The sequence below is a fragment of the Cryptomeria japonica genome, chromosome 5 (genome assembly GCF_030272615.1).
Source record: "Cryptomeria japonica chromosome 5, Sugi_1.0, whole genome shotgun sequence".
Classification (NCBI taxonomy): Eukaryota; Viridiplantae; Streptophyta; class Pinopsida; order Cupressales; family Cupressaceae; genus Cryptomeria; species Cryptomeria japonica.
In genome coordinates, this window is record NC_081409.1 from 25,836,144 (window position 1) to 25,861,619 (window position 25,476).

Sequence of the window (25,476 nt, forward strand, 5' to 3'; positions counted from 1 at the left end):
CATAAATATATACATATATGTATGTATGTATGTATGTATATATACATACATACATACATACATACATACATACACACATACACACATATATATACATACATATACATACATATGTATATATACATACACATATATGTGTGTGTATATATACATATGTATATGTATGTATGTATATACATACATACATACATACATACATACATATGTATGTATGTATGTATGTACATAAATACATACATACATATATACATATATACATACACACACACATATATATGTATGTATGTACATACATACATACATACATACATATATATGTATTAATGTATGTATATATATGTATGTATGTATTGTATGTATGTATTTATATATATATATATACATATACATATACATACATATAGGATATGTATACATATATATGTATATATATATGTATATGTATATATGCATGTATATATACATATACATACATACATGTATATATATACCTATGTGTGTGAATATATACATATATATGTATATGTATGTATATACATACATACATACATACATACATACATACATACATACATACATATATATACATACATGTATGCATATATATGCATACATGTATATATGTATGTATGTATATATGTACATATACATACATACATACATACATACATACATATATACATACATCTATATATATCTATATATATACATACATATATATATATATATAGATATGTATATACATACATACATACATACATACATACATACATACATATATGCATATATATGCATACATGTATATATGTACATATAGATACATACATACATATATATACATACATATACATATATACATACATACATAAATACACACGCACACACATATATGTATATATGTATGTATGTATGTATGTATATATATACACATACATATATATATATATACGTATATATAGATATGTATATGTATGTATATGTATATGTATGTATATGTATATGTATGTATATACATATACATATACATATATGTATATATATATATATATATATATGTATATATCCATATATACATATATCTATATATCGATATATGTATACATATATACACATATATACATACATATACATACATATACATATATATGTGTGTGTATATATATATATATATATATATATATATATATATATCTGAGAGGATCCGGTTAATATTGAGAGGGGGGAGGGGGGTGAATCAGTATTAAGAACAATTTCAAACTTAAACTTAAACTGATAAAACTTCACCAAATCATTCACAAACCAGCAATAAACTATTTACCATTACCTGTATTCACTGATATCCATATGATAATCTGATTTAACAAAAAATCTCATTAAGTGTTCATCAACATGCATAAATTGAAAGTGAATCAAATCAACACATCAGAAACATTCACCACATGAACACCAAATTTTTCACGTGGAAACCCAAATAGGGAAAAACCACGGTGGAAATTGGTACCCACAAAAATTGTGCACTCTTTTGTAATGCGCCCTATTAGGAGCCTAGCCCAGTTAGAAGCTTACAATGATGCCCTGTTAGGAGCAGACCCTATTAGGATTCACCCGGTTAAGGGATTGCTATGATGAGAACTGTTAGGAGATTTGCCCAGTTAGAAGCAGCCTCACAAGAGGATTTGAGACTCAGATACTGTGCTACCCGGTTAAGGGATTTACAATTTAAGGTCTGTTAGAACCTACCCGGTTAAGGGATTTTGATTGCTGCAACTGTTAGGGAACAACAGATGAATGATCTATAAATAACACTAATTTATTTCTTATTTAGATCCAATTTAGCCGCACTCTGCTATACTTTTGTAGACACACTACATTGGTTTGGCTTCACACTCTCTACTCAATTCACCAACACAACAAACATCAACTCTATTGGCCTAAATAACCTTTACAACTTAGTCAGTTACAAAACCCTAAGACTTACAACATAGATCATCATAGATCTTTACATCTCATTACAGATCATCATATGGATCATTACAATCAATTACAAATCAATTACAACCGTTGAATGATCACTGCACCTCGATTTGATACACTTTCAAACCCTTAGCTCATTCCACTAAGCACTTTGCACATTCCCAAGAAATTTGCTCTTTGATTGCGCCAAAACATTATTCAAACACTTCACGCAGTTTCAGGCACATCATCACCAACTTACAAGCATAATGTAATACACCGCTGAACTCAAAATCATCACCGGTTATAAGAATTGAACACCGGTTCTTAAACCCTTCTTAAACTTGACAAAAAATACAACATAAATCATAATCATGATTTCCGGTAATCAAAAAATGAGGCGGTTTCGATCAAAGATACATTACAATGATACAAATACATGTTCCAAACCTCAACACTTGACTCATCACCAATCTCTAGAACCAATCAAAACATTTCCACATTTATCAGTTAAGGTCTTGATTCCCAGTTCACTGTCTTCATTACCAGAAAGACATTTCTGGTAGACCAAAAGGACTTAGATGACAAAATAGACATGAAAAACGTAGTTGCCACTGTTTTCCATCAATTACAACATAAATAACCGATCAAAGTCATTAAGCTAATAATCTCAATCTCTTCATCACTATATCATTACCAACAGTCCTTTACCGGTTCATCAACATTCTCCATCAACATCAGTTATGCCAATCATGCCAACAATGTCCCCCTTTGGCATTGATGGCAACACCAACATATTTAACTGTCAACTATGAACTTCTCTATTGCCTTCACTCGCTCTTCTTCTGCTACACTTCATCTGCCGGTTGTACTCTTCACCTTCTCTAATTATTCTTCTCCGGATTATATTACTTCTCCCCCTTTTTATTACAGTTCTTCTCCTTTCTCTTATAGTTCTTCTCCCCCTTTGACAACAATGCCAAATATGCAAATGCATCTCTGGTCTTCATTCCCGCTACTGCTGTCTCCAACATCTCTGCAAATCTCATCTAAGATTCCCCCCTTGCAGAGTAGGCGACATTTCATCAATCCACAGTGAAAAATATTCATTAAGTCCAATGGATTGATGCATCTCCTGCATCTTAGTTGTTCTTATGTAGGGGTATGACCCCTAATTTACCTCTGAGGTACTCAAAGGTTGTCTTCGGTAAAGGTTTAGTGAAGATGTCCGCTAACTGCTCTTTGCTTGTCACATATTCCATTCCGACTTGCTTCTCTTGTACTCTCTCCCTCAGAAAGTGATATTTCAGTTCTATATGCTTTGTCGTTGCATGTAACATGAGATTTTTTGAAATATTAATATCACTAGTGTTGTCACAATAAATAATCATCTGTTCAGACATATCTTGCTTGAAACCTTCCAACACATGTTTCATCCAGATTGCCTGTGTACAATTCATAGATGCTACAACATATTTTGCTTTAGCTGTTGACTGTGATACACATGTTTTCTTTTTACTTGTCCAAGCAACCAATCTACCTCTAAGAAGAAAAGCTCCACCGATAGTGCTTTTCCGGTCATCAACATTTCCTGCCCAATCTGCATCAGTAAACACTTTCAAAGAAAAGTCATCTTTATAAGGATACCATAATCCATAATCCATTGTACCTTTCAAATATCTGAATATCCTTTTCACCGCTACCAAGTGAGTCTCCTTGGGATCTTTATGAAATGTAGCAACCAATCCAACAACATGTGCAATATCTGGTTTATTGTGAACAACATAATGCAACTTACCGATCATGGACTTGTATTCCTTTTCATCTACAATGGGAGAATCATCCTATTTAGACAATTTACAACCTATCACCATCGGAGTATCAACTGGTTTGCAATCTTCCATGCCAAAAGTTTTCAATACTTCTTTTACATATTTACTCTGACAAATAAATATTCCACCATCTAGTTGTTGCACCTGCAACCCAATGAAAAATTTCATCTCACCAATAAGAGACATTACAAATTCTTTCTTCATTTCCTCAGCAAAATCCATACATATATCATCACCATGACCAAAAATTATATCATCACCAAAAACTTCTGCTATCAACATTCTGTCTCCATCAGTCTTTAAATATATGTTACTATCCTCACTAGTACGCTGTATTCCTATCTTGATCAAATGTGTATGTATTTTTTCAAACCATTCTCTCGGTTCTTGCTTCAAACCATTTAGTACCTTGTGTAACTTGCAAACAATATTTTCGTCTTCACTTAACACAAATCCATCTGATTGTTCTATAAATACTTCTTCTTCCAGGATACCATTCAGAAAAGCCGATTTAACGTCCATTTGATATACCTTAAATCTTTTAAAAGAAAAAAAGGCAAGCAACATTCTTACACCTTCTGGTCTTGACATCGGTGAAAAGGTTTCACCAGTCTTCTCCTTCTTCTTGTGCGTAGCTTTTGCCAACAAGTCTTGCTTTATTCCTTACAACCTTGTTGGTGTAGGAGCACCTAGTTTTACCTAGTTTTATTGATGCATTTTTCAAAATTTTGGAGTGAGTGATCATGTTTGGGATCAATAAATGAATACTTGGATCAATAAATGAATAATGAACTGTTGATAGGTTCACAAGTGTGTTTTGGAGTTATTTGAAATGTGTTTGTCAACAAGGTTTTTTTGTTTTCTCAGTTTTGGCCAATGTGCCCTTGTAAGCCAAAAATGGCATTATTTTGCAAAATAATGTAAAAATATTTGTAAGGCCTCATTAGGAATTTGGTCATGTTAGTTTGATGTTAGGGAGCCATACTAGGGGGTTTAGAGTGAATAGAAATGCATAAGTTGCAAAAATGCAAAATGGAGCAAAAGTTGTCATTGTTGCTTGACAACTTTTTGCAACTTTTTGAGCAACTTCTCAAAATTGATCAAATCAGTGGTTAGGAAACCTATGGGGGGTTGGTTATGAGAAAGGAGGCATATAAAATTATTTTTAAATTATTGTAAATGGGTTGGAAGTTCCATGATCAAACTTGAATAATATTTGAAGGCAATTTTTCAGGGTTTTGCATAAGATTTTGTCATTTTTGTAATAACAGTCCAAACCAGATGATCTTATCTTGGTATTGTCATTTCATGGTATTTTAGTATATGTTTTTGTATTTCTTAGGAAGTGATTTTATTCTTTCTTAGTGCAGGTTTAGTGTTTGATTAAAAATTGCCTTCTACTGCACTGCTCTCGGTCTGAGCAAGGGTTTAAGACCCTAGACATAGTTCCATTGAAATCCCATTGTGTTTGTTCAATGGCCCTTTGGATTCAATTAATGGAGCCTATTTATAGTGTACATATTCTTTATAATGTCTTGGAGGTTGCTTGGAAGCCATTTGCTATCATATCCTAGGCGAGCTCTGCCATAGCTCGACTAGGAATATGACTGTCATTTTTGTCATTGCTTGCAGGGAAGATAAAATGTGGATGTGCCAAGTGTTTGGAATGAAATAAATAAGCCTATTGGAGTCTCAATAGAAGAAGAGAGGTGTGATAGGGTGCATAAACCAATTAACCCTATTGGAGAAGACTATTAACTCTCAAACCCTCAAAAGAGCCATTTTTTGGGGTCCGTACTTGTACAGACGTGCCAGATAGCCTACCCTATTGAATCTAAAAATTTATCCAAGAGGGTATCCAGATCACTAAAGCTTTTGGGAGGTCTTTTGGAATTTTTTTGAGCAATTGAATAAAAACCATGAAGGTAGGGCTAATAGGGGCTCTAGGGCTACTAGGCCTAGAAAACATGAATAAGAGAAAGTGATGGGAAAATGGAGAGAAACCAATCAAAGGACCACATGAATGGAATTGAAACACATTCTCTACACCCCCTGAGACCCCTTCTAGTGTATGTTGGATGTTTTGACAACTTGATGGTTGGATTTATTCTAGTGAATCCCAGCCATGCTTGTGAGTAATAGGAGCAAACAAGTTGATAGGGAGCACTCCAAATGAGTTTAGTTGTTTGACTTGATATTAGACAAGAGAAGGGTGTGAACAAGGATGGAAGCACAATAAAATAACTTTTACCTACCTATTAAACAAGGTGCAACTCTTTTGTAAGATCCTCCCCATCAAAGTGGTATCAGAACGAGTTAATATTTCAAAAGAAACCAGTTGATGTCAGAGACTGAGTCAGTAGGTGAAAATAGCCTCAGGATGGTGACCAATGCAGAGTTAGCCAAAAAGGTAGAAGACCAAGAGGAAGAGAATAGAATCCTTAGGGTAATATTGCAACACTTGGAGAAAAAACTAGGTGAAGTAGAAGACAAGACTGAGAAGGTAACTATCAAAATAAATGAAGGAAAGGGTAAAGAAGTGGTAGAAGAGGACGACACACCTGAACCAGATCCTATTCTACCCGAAGAACCTTTCCTTAGGGCCATCAAAGCCTTAGGAGGAAATTCCCTAGAAGGAGTGCCACTTTTCTGTGGAAACATGGAACCAAAAGTGGTCATGGAGTGGATTGAAGGGTTGGATAATCAGTTTGAATGTGATGGAATTAGTGAAGTACAAAAGGTGAAGGTAGCCTAATCTAGATTGAGAGGAGCAACCTTGAATTGGTGGAATTTCATCCAAGAGGAGAGGCAAAAGGAGGGTAAGAACCCAATTGCTACTTGGAAAGGAATGCTAGCTAAGGTAAGAGAAGCCTATATCCCTAAAGACTATGAAATTCAATTACACAAGAGGAGACAAAATTTGAGACAAAGAGAACTAGATGTGAACAGCTACACTAAAGAATTTTAGAAGTTGTGTTTGAGATATAAGGTGGTGGAAGATGAAAACATCAAGGTAGCTAGGTACTTGAATGGTTTGTGGTGGAATATGCTAAGTTTGTTGTGTCCTAGTACTGTCCATAAGTGCTATCAATTGGCACTCAAGGTGGAAGAGAAGAGTAAAAAGAAACAAGAGTAAAGAAATAGAGGTAGAGGTAGGGGAAGAGATGGTAGAGGTCATAGAGGTAGATATGGTGGAATAAGTGTAGACCAAAGATCCCAAGGGGAATCCAAGTTGGTAGAGCAGAGTGGGGATTCCAATAGCAAGAGCAGCTAAGAGGAAGGGGATCTAGAAACTCTAGTAGAGGAAGGTCTAGTGGATAAGGAATAGGGTGCTATATTGCCACAATGAAGTGCCACAATTGCCATCAACTTGGACACCCGACCTATAGATATCCTGAGAAGTCTTCTTCATCCCAAGGAGGTGAAAGGAGAGTAAATTACATTCAGGAAGATGCATCAAATGTGAAGACATCAGAAGTAAGTTTAGATTCCAAGGTTGGAGAGAATCTCATGATGAGAAGAGTTTTGATCAAAGAACCAGTTAAAGAGGAATCTACTCAAAGGAGATCCTTGTTTAGGATAAAGTGAAAGATCATGGGTAAAGTGTGTAGAGTGGTGGTGGATTCAGGTTCCACTGATAATATAGTGTCAGAAGAAGCAGTAAGCAAACTCAACTTGCAAAGAATTCCACATAGTGATCCATATAAGGTTACTTGGCTCAACAAGGGGTAGCATATTTTGGTGAATGAGCAAACTTGGGTGGAGTTCACTATAGGAGGCTACAAGGACAAAATATTGTGTGACATCTTGTCAATGGATGCATGCCACCTAATCCTAGGTAAGCCTTGGCAATTTGATAGGAAAACAATACACCATGGGGAAAATAATTCCTATACTTTTGAAAAAGATGGAGTTACCTATATAATTTAGTCCATAGGAGATCAAAAAGAGAGAAAATGTAAGGGTTCCAATGTGCTATTAGTTGGGGAGAAGGAGTTCATAAACATTCTCAAGGAAGGAGAAGGAGTGGGGTTTTCCCTTGTGAAACCAAAAGAGGAAAACAAGGAAAAGAAAGTATGTATTCCTAATGAAGTGCAACAGATACTAACACTAATACATTTGGTCTATAATTCCGACGGAGAAGGTATATTGTGACCAAATTTGATTTTCTTTTGAAAAAGTGCCTGTGTTCGTCAAAATTTCGACGGCAACGGGCATTACTTAAAAAAAGAAGAAAAAGAGGGCAAGTCATTTGTGTTGCATTCAATCCCGCGCAGGCTTCTGTGTTGAGCTCAACCCTTGGCAAGATAAAAATGACACACTCACCATTCGAGGTAGGATCTTCACCTTCATTTTGGATTTGGATAATATGAGGAATTGGTGAACTTCACTTTCATTTTGGATTTGCATAATATGCAGAATTGTTTAATCTTCACCTTCATTCATTGAATCTTTGCATTTAAGGAATTTCGGATTTGCATAATGTTTGGATGAGGAATTTTGGAATTTAGAATTTGAATCTTTACCATGACAGGGGAAAGAGGTTACAATAGGTTTCCATAGAAGCCATCTCCTCTACGCCCAAGGGCAGTACACTTTGTAACCCTTTCCCCACACAGAACCATCACTGTACCACTCTTGCAAGCCTATTTCCCTTCTACCATGGTTGGAAGTACTCAATCATATGAAAGAGGAAAACTATTAGACATATGCTTAGCATAAAATAAATAAGTTGTGAAATTTCACAAATTAGAGGGTGAACCCTGGTAACAACAGAGTAATCGACAGTGAGACCTTGTGGTTTGATCGCGAGATGCTTCCCCAACAGGATTGGATCGATACTAGACTGGGTAATAATAGAACCACCAACAATGTATTTCTCAATGATTAGTGGGTAGAAGTATATTCATTAATCCAACATCTATTCTATTGTATACAAAGGAATTCATACCAAATAGTATTAATTAATCAATATGTTCTATATTCAGTACCTTATCAAGTATTAAGTGCTTGGTTTGATGATCTTCTAACTGTTGGGAGTTTCCATGAGCCATAAATCATAAAATATTGTCAAGGCATAAATAATTTTCAAGTCCAAAACTAGATAAAACATCAAACTAGGTTACACATCTTAATCTTCTTCATTTTCTTTTTGTTGATCTTTCTGGTTCTTTTCTTCCTCTTCAACATCTCCCTCTTTATTAACCTTCTTCTTGCCCTTGTCTTTATCCACCTTCTTTGGCTTTGTTCAGCTATCCTGATAGGAGTCAAATGGCTATCCCAATGAGGGTGAAATTCTATCCTAGCTAGTTGTATCATAGTTCTGATGTATAATTTCAAGGTCCTTGACTTCTTCATCCCTTCTCTTTTCATATTGATGTTCCTTGCACTACTGCAACCTTTTAAATGATATTAAATAATATCTCTTGCTGTAAGATTTTTTTTAGTTACAACACTTGGCATAAAATTTAAAGAACTAAGATGAACTAAGCCCCAGGAGTCCTATATCTCATCTCATATAATAAAGAGAATATAGGGCTGCATCTATGCAGAAAAAAAATGTTGGAAAAGACTATTTCCACCTACTTGGCCACCTAGGAGTGGTTTTTGAGGTGTATTCAAAGCTTTTACTCCTTTTGTTGCATTTTCACTTGAAATATGATTGAATTGGCTTTGTAAGCTCCTAGATACTTGGTACATGTTCTAATTGAGTTAAAAGAATATGAAGACTACCCTATAGTCATGCTCTACCTTATCGAGCTACTCAATTAGCTTCCCAAACTTATAGGACATCTGGTTTTATTCCTTACTTTGAGTTGAAATTGTCTTGGGTTAGATATAACTAAAATAAGCCATTCCTTCAACTACTTCAAAAATCATCAAAAAGACTTCATACTACTATCTACATGTGTTTCTATCCTTAAGAAGTCTAATTTATGCAAGTGAAAAAACACCTAAGAGGTCATAGCTACTCCTTTTGACTTGGTAATATTCATGGTTTTTCTTTATCTATTTAACTTCATTCCTTGCATCTTACCCACTATCGTGTAGCATACTTTGTTTTCTTTTTTAGTGAATTGCATTTAGTGGACTGTTGTGCATCTTTAAAATCATTTGACAACTTTAGGAAATGGTTTTCCTTCTTTATTACTTGAGTATATCATTTAATATGCATGGATGGTATTATCATTTAATTTTCAAGATGGACCTTATATGGATGGTCCTTGCACCTTTTCAAATTGAACTTTTGCAAAAGTCCAAATTTGGAGAGGAAATTCCTACTATTTGCAAATCCAAAATTCATCTTTCAAATTTTAGGTTAAATTTTCATGAATAAGGGTTCCCAAGACCCTAGTCCTATAAAAATGAGCCATGAGGAACATCATGAATAAGGGAATGAACCAAATTTATGGAAACATTGTCAAACCTAAGTACAATTAGGCATAAATAAGGCACAACCACTTAAATTGAGTCCAAACCTAGTGTATATTTTTAAAGAGATACAACTTATGATGCAATATTTAGCCCCCTCTTAGCAAGAGTATGAAATTATGCTCATGTACTCTTGGGAAAATATGGAGAAACCAAATATTCTTTCACCAAGATATTGAAGAGTCAAAATTACTACAAGTTTGGAAAGGTGGTAGCTCCCAAGACTTATGATATTGTCAATCTACAATATTGAGATAAAAGGGAAGTACAAAGTGAGTAATATGAGTAACATTGGTAACACACATGGAGCATGCAAAACACAAAGTTATGACATTTAGAACTAGTAAGATTCATATATTCTCACTAGGAACCATATCAAAAAGACAAGGCATAGATCTAGGACTAGTAAGATCCTTATATAGTTACTAGGAGTCATGTCAGAGACACATAAAAGCATGATACCCAATTTAGTAAGATCCTCTAATAATTAGTCATAGATCGCATTCTAACAACAAATAGAGACCTAATTGTGAAAGTTTGAGGTCCATTGGGAAAAAAGTTGTCATATTGCCATGACATCTTTTGCATTTCTTTTAGAAACTTCTTAAAAATATGGTTGGAAAGTTAGTTTATGGTGGTTTGAGCTTGTAAACCACTTGGATTGGAATAAATAGGCCTTTGGCATGCCATCCAAGAGTTTTTCTTAATGAAATTGTGGTTTTATATGCATTTTTTGACATTTCGGTCTGATTCTCTTCATTTTTCATTGTGAAAATCATCATAATTTGATGGGAAATCGATTGGATGTGGTAGAGCAGTGAGTTAACTTCATTTTTTCTTTTTGTGGCATTGAATTTCATTATGTTTTAAATTAGATATCATAGTTTTTCCAAAAAATGTCAAAACCCTGCCTAGTGTTTACCAAGAGCAGTAAATAATGTATAGTTTGGTCTCCCATGCATATAAATTCACCCAAATGTGTGGGAAGACCTTTTTTCATGCTATGTATCATATTAGGGAATAATTTGGTGGGAAGACCAAGCAATTGGTATTTTGAAGTGGTTGATGATAGAGAGAGGGGTGAGGGGACCCTATGCAACCTTCGGAAGGGTTTGTCGATCAAAACCAAATGAAATAGATTAATTTCTATGACTCATAAGGGTATTGATTGTCACAGTCATAGTTTTACTAGTGATATTGTTTTTGTTTTGACAATGTTGTGTTTGCAAACCCAAGAGTGGACATATAATGGAGTCATGAGATGTCTTAAGACTACATCAATACTTAACAACAACATAGTGTGTAGGCACCTAAAATATGAAAGGACTACATATTGGAAGGCGCGTGTGATGATGCCATGAAAGGTCTGATATCCCTATGTATCAGACTGAGAAAACTAGTAAAAGACAAAAAAAATGCATTGAGAAGGCAAAAGGTTGAATTGCCTAATGTTTGTTGTTGAAGTGATGTGTGGGGACCCTGCCAAGTCAAATACCTTGTTGTAGTTTCAAAGGGTGGAAAAATAATAAGCATTTTATTTACCATCCTAATAGACCATCCATCATAACAATTATTACCAATATTGATGTGTGTGTTGCAAACAAAGTTCTAGAGGAAGGCTCTTTCTATTGTAATACCAAGTGAGTGTTCATAGACCTTGTGTAGGGTCCTCCTAGCCTAGAGTAAGGAGTTTGAAGCCTACATACATTGATTTGGCCTTGTGGCCATCAATGAGTGCTCACCCAATAGGAGAAGTCTTGAGACTGACAATTTTGGAAGTATGGCATTGTTGAGAGCCAACACTTATGTGTGAACCCCGTCTTCACATATTATGATTAGTTGCCATGATACTTGACCCTATCCTCATGGTGTTGGTTCAATTCATATTAGTGTGTTTTGTTGAAGAAACATGATGTGAGAAGTTTGATGCAGAGGAAAGGGTAGAAATCAGTATTTCACATTAGGACAACAACCACATTGATTAGGCAAGTCAGATAAGGTCTCTCTAATGTTTAGGATACTGAATTCACATTAGACACTCATGGATTACCCCAATTAGACATTAGTCAACTTAATATATTATACAAGGATTGCTTACCATAAAGCCATTATATATGTTTTGAGATGAAAAGAAGAGCTAAATGGTTTTGGTTCAATGATGATAATTTCTATTTTTGAGTAATTTAATTTGGTATATTATACTGAAACATGATTTCATAACTAACATTTCAACTTCTATATAACTAGTTCTATAGCCCGATTTTCTTGCTTGTGAAGAAAGACCATGTCAGACAATATCATTGAATAAAAAAATAAGGAGACAATTTCTAGATTGTGGTCTAACTTGAAAAGAAAAGGTGATGGAAAATGTTATTATCCCTGCAAAATTTGTAAGGGGTTAAAGACTAGAAGACTTCTAATCAAAACAACTAAGAAACATTGTAGGTTGCATGGTCACATTGAAGGTGGACATGATTATAATCCATTGGTAGGTCTTTTATTATATCATTTTAATAATTTATATACATAATAAATCACTTGATGATGAGATCATGATCCTGGTTTATTTATGTTTATCAATTTTATATAGGTCGAGCACCCTGGAGCACACGGTATGGATCAACACAACCCAGAGAATATGGTTTTCAAAGTGGACGAACATGGAGGTGTGAATATCAAAGCTGAAGACAATGATCCCATGGAAGATGACGATCATGAGCTAGAAAACACAATTGAAGATGATGGTACAAATACATTGATCCATGACACATTTAGTACTCGCATAGCTGATCATGATGATGAAGATGACCTTGATGTTGTTCATGATGTCCCTCTACTTGAGAAGGCATCTGAGGCCCTTTACGAAGGCTCGTAGACAAATCTTCTCTCCGCTGTATTGTTGTTGGTGAACTTGAAGGTTATGAATGGTTTATCCAACATAACAATCTCACGTATGTTAAGGTATGTCATATATGTCATAATAAACTGTGAATCATGCTGTACCATTAATATTCTTTATATTAACAAATTATATTTTTTTACTATAGATTGATAGGTGAGTTTTTGTTACCACCATCAAATATTCTACCTCGCTCATACCGAGAATTATTTGCCATTATAAAAGATATTGGAATGGAGTACCAAGAAATAGATGCTTGTCCCAATGATCATATTATATATCACAAATAGCATGAATTTTGAACTGAATGCCCTGAATGTCATATCAATAGATATCGAACAAGTCAAATAACAAAAAGGGTTCCTCACAAGGTTCTTCACTATATTCCCATTATTCCACGTATGCAACGATTATTCAAGTGCACTAGCTTGGCACAATTTATGGATTACCATCCACGCAATAGAAGTCGAGATGACATTATTTGAATGTCTGCAGATGGTTCAATATTTATGGACATAGAGGAAAAGTGGCCACACTTTAAAGAAGAACCTCATAATCTCAGGCTTTCATTGGCAATGAACGGTGTCAATCCATTTGGAGAGATGAGATCTGTCTACTTAGTGTGGCCTGTTTTTGTTATCAACAATAACATTCCTCCATGGATGTCAATAAAGAGGGAGCACATAATGTTGGCAATGATTGTTCCAGGTATTTTATCATTTAAACAAAGTCGTCTAAATTTAATTATAAATATTGCAGTAAAATGGTCATAATAATTATGTAATGTTTTTGTTCATTCGATTAGGTAAGTACCAAGTTAAAGATATGAATGTATATATCGAGCCTTTTATCGACGAGTTGCTGGAGTTATGGAATGGTGTCACTGTTGGAATTATAACAGACAAGGGAGATTGTTGGCATTCCAATTACAATGAGAGATTGTTGGCATTTCAATAAGGATATTGAGAAGGTTGTTGCTGACTATGGATATAACTGACTAAGGATGTTCACTGTCTTAATATTATTATTTTGTCATTGATGTCAAGAAATTGATTTTCTAATTCAGTATGATGTTGCCATATCTTAAGAAGTATGATTTGATGAGCACAAAGATGTCGGTAAAAGACACAGAAAGAATGTGATGAATAAGAGGAGGAATAAGTTATTCAATGGGCAACTATTACCGAGTTAGACAATGATGAGATCATGATGTTTAGATTGTTTTGATATCCTACATATGCTATTGTTTGTAAGGTTAATACTATACTATGTTACCGAACAAAGAACCTAGTCGGTAAACCCTAAGGTTATCGCTATCGGTTAATGAAGGCAGAATGTCTACCGAGTGAAGTTTAGTATTTACCGAGTTGCAACCGAGTAATAACAGAATGCATTGAATGAATAAAAGCATTATTTAATGAAGGAAGCTGATGAGTTGGAGTTGATTAAATGATTGGTAAGCCGTGCATGAAGTTTGTTAAGAATCTATGGCAACAGAAGATCGGCATGAAGATCTATAGCTCAGATTGAACCGCAATACCTTAGCACAAGTTCCAAGGTGAGAAAAAAATGTTTTCAGATCGAAGGATACATTGAACCTGGTCAAGTTTGAAGATCTGATGGCTATGATTGATCATGGGAAATGTGATCAAGGAGATTAAGCGGTTGGCAAATTGTTTATAAATAAGGAATTGTTGTTAAACAATGTATGCGGGCAAGTGTAATCATAGGGATGCTACATAGTGATTACCGAGCACAAAAGATTGAAGACCTATTTTGATAATAGAGTATAGAGCCTAGCAGAGGGACAAGATAAGCCCTATGACTAGATTGTATTGAGCAAAGAAGAATCTGCTTTAGCATTTTTAGATGTGAAGTTGCAGATATATTTTATTACTGTTATTTTGTGAAGTGACAGAAAATCTCTTAACCAAGTGGACTTAACAGTCTTATTTGTAAAACCCTCTAGCAAGGTGACATTCAGATTGAGTGTTTGAAATCCTTTAACAAGGTCACTTCTAACAAGGTGAAGGTCCTAACAGATCTGAGGGAAATCCCTTAACCGGGTCACATCTAGCAATGTGTTTGTAATCTTTAACAGGATTTTCTTTTAACTGAGCATACTCTCGAAGAGTATATTTCTTAGTGGGTCCGAAATCCCACAGTGGTTTTTTCCTATTTGGGTTTCCACGTTAAATCTGGTGTTATATGTTTTGTGATCTTATCTGTTTATGAGTCTGCATGCATTACAGTTTTTTTGATAAGGTTACTAAGGTTGAATCTATTGTTTTTATGGAAGATTAAGTTTGTATGATTCACCCCCCCCTCTCATCTTGTTAGCTTGACATTTGTACTAAACATATTAGTATCAGAACTATCAGTCACTATGTATGACGTCTCTAGACCAATAGGACAAAGACAATTTCAATTCCATGTGATGCTTCTATGGACAATACACAATGCCCCACGGCTAACACATTTTTATGGTATTTTATAGTGTTTAAGTTGTGCATGAATATTATAATTCAAAAAATTATCATATTTAATCCAATTATACATTATCTTGTAGGTCTTCAAACAAAGGGAAAATTTGCATGTGTTGTTTGTGGTCCAAAGATGAAATCTCGTCATTCAAAAAGTTTAGGAAAGCAGGTGTTTGATGAGTATAGGCACTTTCTCCACAAAAATTATATCGAAATACTGAAAAACATCTTTTCAATGGGAAAGGAGAGAATACATCAAAGCCACGAAGAATGAAACCTCACCTGTTGAAGTTGGCATATAATAGAATTAATCGTCAAGGTAATGCCATTCCATCTATTGGTTTGTCATAAAGAATCTTTTCTATTTTGTTTTGTTTACTGATGATGTGATTGATGATCATGAAGGTCGTGAAGGGATAAATGACCACCTTCCTAAGGGACTAAAAAGTTATCCCTAACAATTTAGTAGGTTGCCCTACTACGAGAAGTTACAAATTGTTCATTTGTTTGATACTATGCATATTGGAAAGAATATAACAAAGACATTATGGAAAATATTGGATGGAAGGCGTGACAAAGAAAAAATTGTCAAAACATGTAGTGACATTCAGGATTCCAATCATGAAATGATAAATGTCATTCAATCAAATAGCCATGGAGACCAGATTAATATAAGTGAGCTTCCTTGGTTATTAACGGACCAACAAAGCAATTCTATAAAAGAAGTCATATGAAAAATTTGATTTCCCACAGGATTTGCTGTGAATATAAACAATCTCATATCAAAGAAAAGTGAATTTGGGCCAGGGATGAAAATGCATGATTGACATACCTTCATTAAGGTAATTCATGTTCTTGTGTTTTTACTATGTATTTATGTACTGCGCGTACGCGTACTTTTCATTGTATTATGTTAGAAAAAAATGAAAAGATAATTTTATAATTGTTGCAGTACGTTCTACCTCTATCTCTCCTAGACGACTTCGACAATAATGTCAAGCAAGTCATAAATGATCTTGGAAAATACATGAGGTAAGTAGTGATATTTGTTCAGTTCGTTATATAGATATTATATTTGCTATTTGTTTTACTTGTTATGTAATATATTTTTTTGCGTCTTGAATATCTTGTAGGTGGTTGTCATGTAAATAAATCCATAAAGACGATATAAAATATTGGAAGAGAAAAATTCCTCATTTAATGTGTGAAATGCAAAAGTGTCTACCTCCAACTTTTTTGAATGCATAAGAACACTACCTCATACACCAAGTTGAGGAGATTGAATTGTGTGGACCTGTACACACTAGGTCATTGTGGATGGTTGAGAGGCACTTGAAATTTTTGAAGGCTTTGGTTCGACAAATAGCACATCCTGAGGGTTCTATGGTGGAGGGATATATGGTATACCAGACTATGGTGTACATTTCTGAATATCTTCGTAAGTTTGCAACAAAGATCCACGTGGATCGCATTTGGGATCCCAACCCCATTAACAAATTTGAAGGGGAGTAATTGACGAGTAAAGGTTGATTGAGGAAAGTGAGAGGTAATTATAAGATGTTATTGTACTTAATTAATTCTTAATCTTCAAAATAAATCAGCTGTAAGATGTCTATTTATTTTTTGTATAGTTGGTTGAGAGTGGGATGCATTACATTTGTATATTGCAAACAATCTTGATTGGATGATGGTATGGATTGAACGTTGTCAACATTCTGGATGCACGCTAACATGGGAAGGTGTGGCTTCATTGGTTAAAGAAGCTCATTGTAATGGAGATTCCAATGTTACGCAAAGGGAAATTGATTTAGCATATGGTTTAAGAGATAAACAGGTACGTATAAATTTATTAATCACCCATATGTTTATCAACTCACAATGCAATAAATTTTACATGTTTGACATATTGCAGGTCAAACACCACAACACTATCTACTGCAATGATCATAAATTTTGCATAAAAAAGTTGGATGACACGAAGAAAACTTGTGATTCTGGCATCACCGCAGTCTTTGAGGTGACAAATATTTCATCGAGAAATGACATACATCCTCAATAGTCTCAAAATCGATACTATGGAATTTTGGATGATATTCTTGAGTGTGACTTTAATTCCTTCAAATTAGTTTTGTTCATCGTCAAATGGTACAGGCTATGATTGAATAAAAATGATCCTGATAGAACTGTTATTGAACATGATAATGGTTTTACAATGCTAAATACAAGGTCATTTGAACCAGTTGGGGATGACCCCTATGTTCTTCCAAGCCAATGTGAGCAAGTATTTTACTCAGAGGTTCCACATAAACCGGGTTGGTCATTTGTTGTTAGACATGATCCAAGAGGAAGGATGATAAAGTATAATGTGATGGAAGAAGAAGATACCGAAGAAGAAGATACCAAAGAAGTAGAAGATGAAGTGGATGATGATCACGATCGACAGTTTCTCAATGATGATGATGATGATGATGATGAAGAAGAAGAAGAAGAAGAAGAAGAAGAAGAAGAAGAAGAAGAAGAAGAAGAAGAAGAAGATGATGATGATGATGGTGATGATGGTGATGGTGATGGTGATGATGGTGATGATGATGGCGAAGACGTTGATGGTGATGATGATGATGATGATGATGATGATGATGATGATGATGATGATGATGATGATGATGTTGGTGATGAACTTGATGTTCATGATGATGAATGAAATGTATGAGGTAGGCGATTAGTATATTATCTATTTAATATTGACTTCTTGATATAATTTTTTTTACATAATTAATTCATTATGTTTTGAATTCTAATGCCATTACATAATTAATTCATGATGCACCTTTTAATATGGAGATGAAGATAGGGAGAGTGACTATTTATGTGACATTTTTTAAACTATGTTTATTTATGGAAATTGGATTATTTATTAGCTATGTGATGGATGTTGATTTAAAATACATATGTGATGGATCACATGTTTATGATGATGCATGTGACATTTTTTGAACTTTGTGTTTATTTATAGAATGTGGATTGTTTATTACCTATGTGATGGATGGTGATTTATGATACATATGTGATGAATTAAATGTTTATGATGACACATATGTGATGCTAATTGTGATTCTCAATTACATATATGATGATACATTATGTGATGCTTATGATACGTATGTATTTATTGTTTATCAACTTACAAATGTAGTAATGCTTATGATGCTCAATTGATGGTGTTGATTTCAGGTATAGTCCCTATGTGATGCTGTCACCCTTGGTGGGAATAGGTCATTGACTACAGACATTGTCAACCATTTAGTCAAGGATCCTGCATAGTCTACATAAAGTAAAGGTAAGGAATTAAAAAATTTACAATGATTTTGATGGCAACATCTTTTTATTATTTAATACTCTTTTTGTCTACAAAGTTCATGTTGTGTACTGTGTAATTTTTAGCTAACATAAGATAATTGAATTACATTGTACAGGATCTTGAACCCCTTTGACGAGGATCCTGCACAGTCTCATGGATGGACAGGTATAACTAGTCAATACACCCTATAGAACCAGTTTATTTTTTCAAAATTACTTGGAAAACAAACTTCCTCAGTTTTTCAAACCTCGACATTAGCAGCAAATCTAATACATTTATCAACACTTGAGGCCCCAGTTGGAATTATTCCAATTTTAATCCCAAAATCAACTTTAGGGCCGACTTCTTCATCAACATTACCCTTATTTGCAAAATTTCTCTCTCACTACCAATTAACTCTCTCATTTCATGGAGTGCAAGTACCCCCAAATAGGTATTTGTTAGATCTGTCTTCGTCGAGTGAGGAAAATGTAGAAATAGAAAATGAAAGTGACACATGTAGTATGTCTACAATAGGGAGATCAACAAGAGGTCAAAAGATTAGAAGAAAATTCAATAAACACATGAAATTTTTCCTTGCTCAAGGGGGGCCATGTTCTTATGATGATGAGACCAAAGGCGACATTGAGGTGCCATTGAGGTACAAACATCTACAGAAACAATGGGTGCCCAAGGAACTTCCTCCAATAAATGCCGATTTTTGTGTTAACAATAGGATATATCGCATAGCACCTTCGTCGTTACATGGTTTAGGCTTATTTTCCATGGACGACATAAAGGTCTATTACAATAAAGTTGCTGAATTGATGGAGTTTGTTGGACCTTGTTACAATTACAATAATTGGATGCAAATTGTTAAATATAAAAAAAGTATGCGTAGGTATGCAATGTCAACAAATTATATACAATAGAAAGATAATGATCAAAGTAAATGAGTGGCTGTATACATTGATGGTCGGCCAAAAGCAACAGGGAATATTGTAGGTTTTATAAATAGTACACAACCTGGGTCAACTAATAAACAACCTAATTGCATATTTGAGGCACGCGAGGGAAATCATGTATTTGTATGTGCGATAAAATCAATAAGTGCAGGCGAAGAGCTTCTAATCAATTACAGTTTGAATCGTATAGATACAAACAAAGTTAATATCATGTGGGTGGTACATACTATATACAATTTAAATTAACCGACCTCCAATTAATGAATCCAATATACCATTTTATTGTGAAGTTTTTTTGCTAAGTCTATTGGTTTAATTTTGCTAATGTTTTTTATATTTTTTCTTTGTCACAGGGTGACATGGATCCATCACATATCACAAATAGGGATGTAGGTTGCGACACTTCTACCGACCAAGTAAACCTCATTATAATTGTACAAATTAGATAGAAGCAAACTGTTACATTATTATGTTCTTTTTTTAGTGATTTAGACTAATTTTGTAATTGTTAATGATATTCTTAACACAGACGGATGTTCAGGGAAAGGGAAAGGGAGCTACAGTACCTGAGCACCTCACTAGGGATATGGAATCAATAGGGTTAAGCGATGAAGACCTTGAATATTCCACACACCCTATGACATTCATAAAAAAACCTCTTAGAAAAATTACTAAAGAGATTGTTGCTTTGGCAGCCGTGCATCCTATGACTGATGAGATACGAGAGAGGGTGGAATTATTGATTTAGACAGCAGAAAACTTGCAAGTAAGCAGTAATGAAAGCTTTAATTATAACAAAAGTTCAATAATGGTTTATATTTTATTCTCTTTTATGTCATTAACTAAAATATGTACGTATTGTTTTTACAACAATTTATCCGCCCTCATGAAAGTCATTGCCATGATCAGGGTGTTACAGGTTCTTTAGGTGATGATAATTTTCTTGTATTATCGCTTGCTTGGCTTATCACTCTGAGTACCCAAAACACACCATACTTGATACTGTCAATCTTCAAAATAAAGGTCCATCCTTGTTTACAATTCTTGCAGTTTTCATATATTTAATGTTTGATATATTTAATATATTATTCTTTAGGTGCTGTCAATGTTCCTGTGCAAATTCTGCCGTTGCCTCATCAAAGGTTAGCCTCACCTGTATTGCCGACTACAATGTTGGCAACACGTAGCATACAAACATCTTCTACTGCACGTCATATTGGCCCACCCACTGTTGGTAGATCCCTCTTTTGCTCTATCTTCTATTATGTGTTTATTTCCCTTCAAGCGTTCTTTCTTGGGGGCATTTCATAGTGGATTCATTTTTTGCAGGAGGAGATGCACATGAGGATGCGCCAGAGGCAACTACTACTGATAACACACCATCATTTCCTAGGTCTTCTTGCAATTCTACAATGGGAATGTTGCAGGCCATATTGGTGGTGAGCGACAAAGAAATGATTCCCTTAAAGATACAAAAGGTTCCAGGTACTTTAAAATTATTATTATATATACTCTAATTGTAATTTACTTTATGATCACTTGTTTTGGACTAATGATCCCTTGAATTTTTTGCAGGCAATGATATTTTCTATAAACATCTTAGTGACATTGCATTGCAAATATTTGGGCCCACCATACGTAAAAGGTGGTACATCATATGTGAATTAACCCTAATCCCTATTTTGATTTCATATCATTGCTAGAATAGTTTTCATTTGATCCATTTCTTGAACTGTAATAAATGTAGGTTCAGTTCATTTCTGAATCTAACAGGTTTGTTTTTGCTTTAAAAGGTAGAATGACCAAGAAAAAAGGTTAAAAGATGAATTGACAAACCAAATGGTTGAGTGGTTTGGAAATGACACCTTTGACAAAACCAAGCTCCTTGAAAAAGCTGGCACATATCTAAAGTATGTGAGGGACCAATACAAGACCCATTTAGAGAGGAACCTAAAGTACGAGCGTCCCCCCATGATTCCAGAGAGGGGGTGGAAGGACCTGATTTTGGATGCCAAGGAGAGAATTGAAAGGAAAAAAGGAAATACACCACCAGATGCCAGAAGAAGGTACACGATACTATTAAGAATGTAATTATGTACTAATTAATTACTCTTTATATTTATATATATAATCTAACATATTTCAAACTTTTTATAGACTTAGTGACATGTCAAAGGCAACCAAGGCAAGACAAGAAAAGCACAGGCAAAACAGACTCAGCTCTGGTGGTTATATGAAACTTGCTGCACGAATTGTAAGTATCTCATGTAAATGAAATATTGCATCAAAATATTAATAAATTGCAAACGATTTTTTTTTTATCAAACAATGCAAGCAAAATTCAGGGTACCAAGCAAAAATGCAGAGCTCTGAATTCAATAGAGTGCCCATAGAAGATGACAAGAGAATTGCCTACCAGCAAGGCTATTCAGCCATGGCTGATCGGCTATGAGAATTGAGTGGGCATACACAACATTTGAGTGCATCCGTCACACAGGTAAATATACTAAATGGAAATTGTTTCAAATTGAATACTTTACCAATAATCTAATTGATGTTGAGTTCCAACATAAAGTGACTATAATTGTTTTAAATAAGCAATAAATGATAACAATATGCATGACATTGGAATGCAACCTACTAATCGTGACACACCACTTGCACATGAAGGTTCGGATGTGCATCCCAGTAGTGGAGGTATTCATTTTCTATTCAAATTTATTTATTTAGCTATTAATACAATTAAACATCTTAATTTGTAATTAGAGTAGTAATTAATGTAACCTTTTTTGTTAATAGTTTAGAGCATGTAGTTGGTGGTGACCAAGTGGAGCATGATCTAGGTACATGACATCAGGAACGTGATGCTCCCCACTCAAGTAAAGAGGACCACTGTTATTCCTTTAAATGAATATAATTGCAATTGGTGTTCAACATTAATGTAACCTTTAGTATTTCAACTCCAGATGATCTAGAGGGTGTTCAACATGTTGAGGTTGAGGCTAGACAAAATGATGTGGCCCCATCAGGTAAAAAGCGCAACAGTTATGTTCTCTAAATTAATGAAACACTTGTAACAATAATTTTTTTTTTTTGAATTTAACCCATTTCTTTGTTAATGCAGAGGACCCCCCTTCGCTTCAGTGTCCTCGTCCTCAGTATAGGACTAGGCATACATCGAGATCACAAGTAGTTGGCGGAACATCTGCAGAGGGGGCAAATGATGAAGAAACGGATGTTCCACTTAGTCTTTTCATAGCTTCAAAGAAAAAAAAAAAAACCAAATGATTGTAATCTAACTTATTTGATAATGACTGATTTTTATGTGTTAGTGAATGTAATTATGTGCTAATTAATGGTTATGGATGATATGTGTTAAGTAATATTGATGAATGTTGCGTGTTAATTAATTTTAATCAATGTTATGTGTTAATGAACGTTATGTGATATTAATGAATGAATGCTATATTTTATTAATGGTAGAAAGAATGAATGAATTAATGTTATAAGATGTTAACAGGGAATTTAGAGTGATGTTAGGGGGGGAGGGGCCAAATGGGCTTCCACCTTCACGTGGTTGGCCCTGTTAAGTAGAGAATATTAAACTATTCTCGAAACCAAGCGAAGCTCAACACGATAACACACTTTTCAATATTTCATTATGTTGCACAGTTAATCTTATTGAATAATGTATATTGAATCTTAATTGCAGGGTCCAACAGAGCCAACACGAACAACAACACCACAATTTGTTGGGTATAATGAACTCCCATATTGCCTTGTATGTACACGAACAATATGAGTTGCTTCTAGTGTTGATATCCAAGGCGGGACTACAAAAGTTATGAATATGCCTCATCCTTGTAATTTTTTTTAATTACTTGTCATTTTCTTTAGCATTTTGTTACTTCATGAATGAGATGTTTTCAGATGTCTATTCCATGAATACCTCTCTATTTTATGCTTCATGATCTCGCTTCTGATTCAACTATTTATATGTCCTAAAATTGTATGAGCCTAATAGCTTCTAGTCTTGTTGATAGTTTGGTGGCTCTGAACAATGGCTCCTTCGAAGAAGCGTGATCCTTTTAATTTTGGCCTTCCATGATGTGAAAAAGACGTTATGTTATGAATAATGGTCTAGATGATTTAGATATTTCTTATTATGTTGAGTATGAGTAAATTTGGGCTTCCTTGGCTATGGTCACTATTTTGTACTAACTATTGTCATTTAGTGTGATTTGAGAATGGACTTCAAGTAATCACGAGGGTGGAAACAATATTCAAGTGTAAGGGGGTATGCGACCTTGACCAAGGGATGAAAGTATTGGGAAAGTACAAGTGATTCATGTGTAGATCAATGTATCATTCACCTATTAATTTCTAGCAACATTCTCAAATAAACAATCAAAGAGGTATGTTGAGTGCATATATACATTTTATGTTGCCATGATATTAGTAAGATATCAAACATGTAACTTAGATTGATTTGCAATTTCATTCATAAATATTAGATCTTCCTTGCAATTTTATTCTTGGTATCTCTATCAATCATGTTGCTAAATGAAAATCCTAAACCTCTCTCATTCATGCATGGACATATAGAACGTTGTTGTTTCTACACAAAGGATTGTAGGAATTGCTTTCAAAAACTATCAAAAAATTGTTAAACCTTAATAGTGCAAGAATCCCTAAATTCATTGGTGAGAGCTCTTCTCAAGTGAAAAATTCTAGTGAAGGCTATGTAACATTATTTTGAGAATGTATGATAGTGCATGAAAGTTGTATAATAGTGTTGGGAGAATTGATAGATGATTGACAACAATGATTGTCACAGCCAAGCCACTTAGGACAATCGACAAGATATGATTTTTTTCCACTTATTAGGGCCTCCAAACCCCTTTAAAAGTTTCCAAGGATCACTACAACCCTATCTTAGATGTCCACCACATAATAAGATTATTCATTTCATCATACTTCCAAAAACTCAGTCTTCATTTGTTCACTAGGACAACCACACACTATCTAGGGATAGTCATAAAGTTCTTGATGATTTGCCCTACCCAAGGGCCACAATAGCTTGTAAAGGGTCTGCATTAACCCTTTGCATCCCTCACTACCTTCCTCCAAACACCAAGGGGGTCTATATTTCACTTACAACTTCAAATCTTCCCTCGATGCTGCACTAGGTCTGATACATGACCAATATCATACCAACAATCACCATTTGCACGTGCCAATGAATCTTAGAGACCTACAAAGAATGAAAACATGAAAGATAATACCAATATACATGTTCTTTTTCTTTGGAGAATATGAAGTGTTGGTAATCACAATGTACACAGATTGGTTTTAGTAGTAAATCCATAGAAGTAACCTTTCAAAGTAGTGTAGTTTCATTGTAGTCTAGTATGGCAATGTGAAAATCACAACTTGTATGTTTCCTGCAAAACCTCAAAAGCATGAGTTATTACATTCAGATATTTGAAAGTTGAAAAGCCAGAATGTGAAAACTTATGTAATAGTTGTGCCGTTCTATGAATTTGTATTTCAAGCTTGTGGAAGCATGTTGAAG